Source organism: Periplaneta americana, chromosome 8 (assembly GCF_040183065.1).
Source record: "Periplaneta americana isolate PAMFEO1 chromosome 8, P.americana_PAMFEO1_priV1, whole genome shotgun sequence".
Taxonomy (NCBI): domain Eukaryota; kingdom Metazoa; phylum Arthropoda; class Insecta; order Blattodea; family Blattidae; genus Periplaneta; species Periplaneta americana.
Genome location: NC_091124.1, coordinates 95,357,308 through 95,363,307, shown reverse-complemented (window position 1 = coordinate 95,363,307; position 6,000 = coordinate 95,357,308).

Sequence of the window (6,000 nt, the reverse complement as noted above, 5' to 3'; positions counted from 1 at the left end):
TCATCTCTTATCTTCTGTATTGTCTCATCGTAGATGGATGGAGCATACGTCTTCCTAAGTGTTGACTCATCCGGGATTGTATGTTGAGTATATTTTTCAAGGAATTCCCTGAAGACCTTATTCTTTAGTTTGTAGAGAGGAATATCAGCAGAGATGAGAGAACGGCACAGGTCGATGTTAAACTCAGATCTTACATTCGATGTTGTTGGTTGTGTTAAAAACAATTGTCTCTGCTTGGAATTTAGTTGTTTGTTGGCCTGATGTTTACTAGTTGTAATGTGTTGTTGCACCAGGAACTTTTGTGTAGATGATACTGCACACTGACACAAATTACAAAATAATATTTTATTGTCAGTTGATAAACCATCTTCTTTAAATTCTGAAATGTAACTTGTTAGTTTTGATTTTAAATTGACTGAATGACGTACTTTTGGCATATTTACCGTCTTTATAGTATGATTTACAAAACTGAACCTATGTGTACTCTGACTGGCATTTAACTGTTGAGCTGCACAACTGAAGTCTGTTAAAAATTTTAAATTAAATTAATACAGTTTTGTAACTTACTTTCCCATTGTTGATAGGACTGCTAATTTTCAAATAACTCTGATGTTAAAGGGATTACTGAACATGTGTTTAAATCTCTATTGTTGAAATGTATTTTTAAAAGTTAATGGAATTTTGTTTTGTTTTATTGTTAAACCTAATATAATATGGACTGTTTTATATGAAATATGGAAAATATATGGAAATTAACGAAAATATGTACTAAACTCTAAAATATGGAAAAATATGGAAAATAAAAGTAGGATTTTTCAACCCTACACATTGTGAAACATAAAGATAATGCAAAATATAAATTATATTAGCTTTATAAGTAAATATGTATTTACATATAAATCCTTTCCCTGTCTATTACAGATGGCGGCGTACTGTAATGTTGTCGTGCTGGCATTGTTTACGTACCGGTGATTTTTATTCTCTATTTTGTAAGTATATATATATATATATATATATATATATATATATATATATATATATATATATATATATTTCACGTCTTATGGCACAGACATACAAGTAGTGTAAACTCATGGAATTTTTTTGTAGTTAAGGAAAATGGTGTTTATATGTTAAGCATACTGTAATCTCTGAATTAAACTAATCTTATTATTTTGTTTATTTTGGTACATGCAAGTGCACCTATTCTTCAGGCACAATACTAATAGGCGTATACATAAATGCTTAGAGCAATTCTTGTGCATACACTTTTTTCACTCTTGTACGGAGGACGGACACAAAGGCTTACACTATAGCCTGAGGCTTATTGTGCTTACCACTCCTATTCTGTGAATGATTGAGTAACTGAACGGCTGTGCTTTTGTACAAGTACAGCTGCACCGTAAACTGAACCCGGGATAATAATACTGTGTTAATTAATGATGGCGAAATGAGTTCGAGGTCCAACACCGAAAATTACCCAGCAATTCTGCTTCAATGGGCTGAGGGGAAAGCCAAGAAAAAACTCAACCAGATAACTTGTCCCAACCAGGATTTGAACCCGGACCCGCTCGTTGCACACTCAAACGCGCTAACCGTTACTCCACAGCGGTGAATTGTACATACACTTGGACTAACAATTGTTATTTGGGAAACATTTATTTTAAAATGTAAATAAAAGCCACTCCACGGACAAGGAAGCCGTCCCAGGTCGTGTAGCCTGAATTTAATGAAAATACATATTTAAGCTAATTTTCGTTCGTTCAGTAACACTGTGATAGTCGTTCGTTTCCCTCTTTTCTCGTTTACTAAATATGCTGACTTGGAAATAGTTGCTACTTATACCGCTTCTTGCGTGTACTCGGATCCTCATAGCTCCGCAACACTGAAAATGAAAATAGTGAAGATTATCGTGGAAAAATGGGAAAAATAAAAGTAAAAAAAGTAATAAAAAAGTGACTATATGAGTCAACTTTCAGCGAAAGCACCACAAGTCAACATTCGGTAAACACAGTGTATGTGTGAGAGCGGCAGAAAAGAGAGTGACTGACGTCCAGCCAGGGTTGTCAGATCAGTAAAGTTAAAATATCCTACCAATCTTTGAAAATATCGTATTTGACTTGTTTTTATGAAAAAATTCCCCCTCCCCCCGGTTAGGAAACCACTGATTTAGGTTATATGGATGTGCCACGGGATTTTAAATTACAACTTTAGTATGCCACTAGTAGAAAAAGATTGAAAAACTCTGCTTTATCCACCGCTATGTTACACGTATAGAACTGGCGGGCAGCAGGTGACACTATTTCCAGACATAATTCATTAATACTCATTTTCCTAGAAATGTACGTGTTGAAACCCGAACCAAGAACATAACTGAATTCAGCGTGGTTTCTTCCGAGAGGAAATTAAAGCTGGAAAGGCCTCTGTCTTGTACACTTTCAGCACCTGAATTAGCCCTATCGCTGAAAGAAGACACCAGGCTGTAATCTTTTCGTTGTAAGAATAATCCTAATGTAAACAATGGCACATGACTGAAGTGAGGCTTGATTGGCCGTAGCTTGGCGCCAGCGATTCTCAGTAAGTGATCCCGCCCACTGCTGTACATTCTGTTTCATGTTAAACATTTCCCGTTACTCGCCAAAGTAGACCTAATCTCTCTACTATGGATTCGTTTGCTTAGCGAACTGTTACTTTATATTTAATTAATTGGATTCAACTCACTTAACTTATTATGTACATTCAAGACTGTTTGTTTCTCTTCAATTTTGAGAGGGTTTCCACTCTTACATTTAGTAATCCCACACACAGAGGATGCAGAAGCCATACTATCACGTGCTTACGTGAACAAACTCAAGTGTCGCCAGAGTATTACAAGAACAGACTACCTTGGTATTATTCTTAGTATTCGTCCGCTTTTAAAATAAAGAACACAATATAAAAGTAGCTTTTATTTTACATAGAGTTTTTACATATGAGTGAAGTTATAAGTTTTATCGTATTTAATATCTAGAATTCAATTTTTATTTTCAAAGAATACAAGATTACAGTTTCCAAACATGGAACTATATTTTCCTGCGTCGTGTGAGTATTTCGACTGGAAGCCAATCACGGGTATGAAAGCAACGTGTTTATGTTTACATTAGGATTTTTCTTACAGCGAAAAGGGTATAAATTGGTTGTTCGTTTCTTGCCCACGATGAATTTCGACGCTCAACAACGGCTGATGTTAAATAAATAATACTGGTTCTAATAGAAGAAAGAATAGAAGATGTTGCGCAGTTACTGCCCGATTGCACATATCGATTTATAAAAATGAGAAGAGCTTTTTATTTTATCATATCTTTATGTTGCGAGAATGACGAAACAGCTAGACAAGAGATAGGCAGAGAAAGGGAAAGAGCGAGAGAGAAGAATATTATGAGAGTCGGTCAATTAGTTTGCAATAATGAACATTTACTATATTATTAATTTACAACAACTTATTTTATTTTCTCAATCTGCGTAATGATATCAATGTCTATTACATAATATACATTCTTTCAAGATTCCATTAGTTTTCAAAAATAATAATCGATAGGGATTTTATAATTAATGTACGAAAACGATATATTACTTCATTGCTTCGGTTTATTCCCAAAAATCTTTCTTTATGTTACAGATTAATGTAATAGAATACCCACAAACACAGTTTATTATACATACGTTTATATTCAAAGAGGACTAAGTATTTAAAACGAAATATGAAGTAGTGTGTTACTTTTTTTTTTTTTTTTGCCTCAATCGGTATAAACATCAATCTTAGGAACTTAGTGTCCACACCTGTGTCCGAGTAATAGTTAGCGCGTCTGGCCGCGAAAACAGGTGGCCCGGATTGGAATCCTTGTGGGGATAAGTTACCTAGTTGTCGTTTTTTCCGGGGTTTTCCCTCAATTCAATAGGATCAAATGCTGAAGAACTATTGGTGCTGGACTCCGGACTCATTTCACTGGCATTATCACCTTCATTCCATTCAGAGGCTAAATAACCTAAGATGTTGATACAAAGTCGTAAAATAACCTTCTAAAAAAAGGAACTTGGTACCAAAACATTGCTTTCAGGTTGAATGCACTAGCAATCTATACAGTCTGTACTCTGTTCTTAGAAGCCACTCCAAGTATTTTCGCAAACATGGGCAAATAACTTTAGTCACTACGTTATAATAATATGCATAGTAGAGAAGCAGTTTTACTACATACTAACGTTTGCAGTATAGTCGTGAAGATTAATGATATTTTTTTAAATGTGACAGAAGTTAAATCCTCTAAAATAATAATGGATAGATATTTTATAATTTACAAATGACTTTTGGAGAATCCGACGGTTCATTGCCGCCCTCACAAGGTCCGCAATCATTACCTTCCCGAGCATGATTAATAATTATACTGCACAGAAACGATACATTTTTTCATTGCTTCAGTGTATTCTCAAAAATGTTTCCTTTTGTTACAGGTCAATGCAATACTGTTACCATATACGGAGTGTACTATATTCACGTTAAAATTGAATGCAATTGAATACCCAAGAACACAGTGAAATTATATTCAAGTTTATGTGCCAAGGGGATTAAGGATTTATATACTAAATGTGAGTTAAAGTGATATGTTTTCTGTGTTCTCAAAGGTATAATGATCAGTCTGAGGACGGTGGTACCAAACCATTGGTTTCAGGTTGAGTGCAGTCAGGGATATAGATCTATTGCATCAGCATTCTGTTCTCTGTTCAAAAAAAATCACAGTAGGTATATTCGAAAATATGAGTGAATAATTTACTTATTATATAACAATAATATCATTCCCTATCCTAGCAAGATTTATACTGTACAGAAACGATACATTTTTTCATTACATCAGTGTATTCTCAATAATGGCTCTTTATGTTACAGGCCAATGCAATGCTCTTACCGTATACGCAGTGTACTATATTCACGTTAAAATTGAATGCAATTGAATACCCACAAACACAGTGAAATTATGTTCAAGTTTATGTGCCAAGGGGATTAAGAATTTATATATGAAATGTGAGTTAAAGTGATACGTTTTTGTGTTCCCATCGGTATAATGATCAGTCTCAGGACGGTGGTACTAAACCATTTCATTTCAGGCTGAGTGCAGCCAGGCATGTAGATCTATTGCATTAGCATTCTGTACTTTGTTCATATAAATAACTCACAGTGTATTCGCAAATATGGGTGAATGACTTTAGTCATGATATTGAAATAATGTGCACAGTAGAGAAGCAGTTTCATTATATACTAACTTCTGTTGTGTAGTCGTGAAGTTTAATGATATATTTTAAACGTGACAGAAGTTAAATCCTCTAAAATAATAATGGATCGATATTTTATAATTCACAAATGACTTTTAGAGAACCCGACGGTTCATTGCCGCCCTCACATAAGTCCGCATTCACTCTCTACCCGAGCAAGATTAATAATTATACTGTGCAGAAACGATGCATTTTTCTCATTGCTTCAGTATAATCTCAAAACTGTTTCTTTATATTACAGGCCAATGCAATACTGTTACCATATACGGAATGTACTATATTCACGTTAAAATTGAATGCAATTCAATACCCACAAAAATAATGAATTATATTCAAGTTTATGTGCCACGGGGATGAAGGATTTATATACTAAATGTGAGTTAAAATGATACTTTTCTGTGTTCTAATCGGTATAACGATCAGTAAGCTGCGGATTTTTAGGCACTAAAAACAGTTTAAATAGGAAAGCAAAATAGGCATTCAAAATTCTAACATGGGCATTTAAAATGTCACTGACAGTTTCTTAATGGCTAACACGACCATAGCGTAGCATTATGCACTAGTTTATATAGTAATGCTATTATGGTAGTGAATAACTAAATGTTACTCCAAATGATGTAATGAAAACTGATGTCTGTTGTCTGTAAGAATGTTCTTAAATTGGGAGAAACTCCTCTCCACTTCACATGAAGTAAT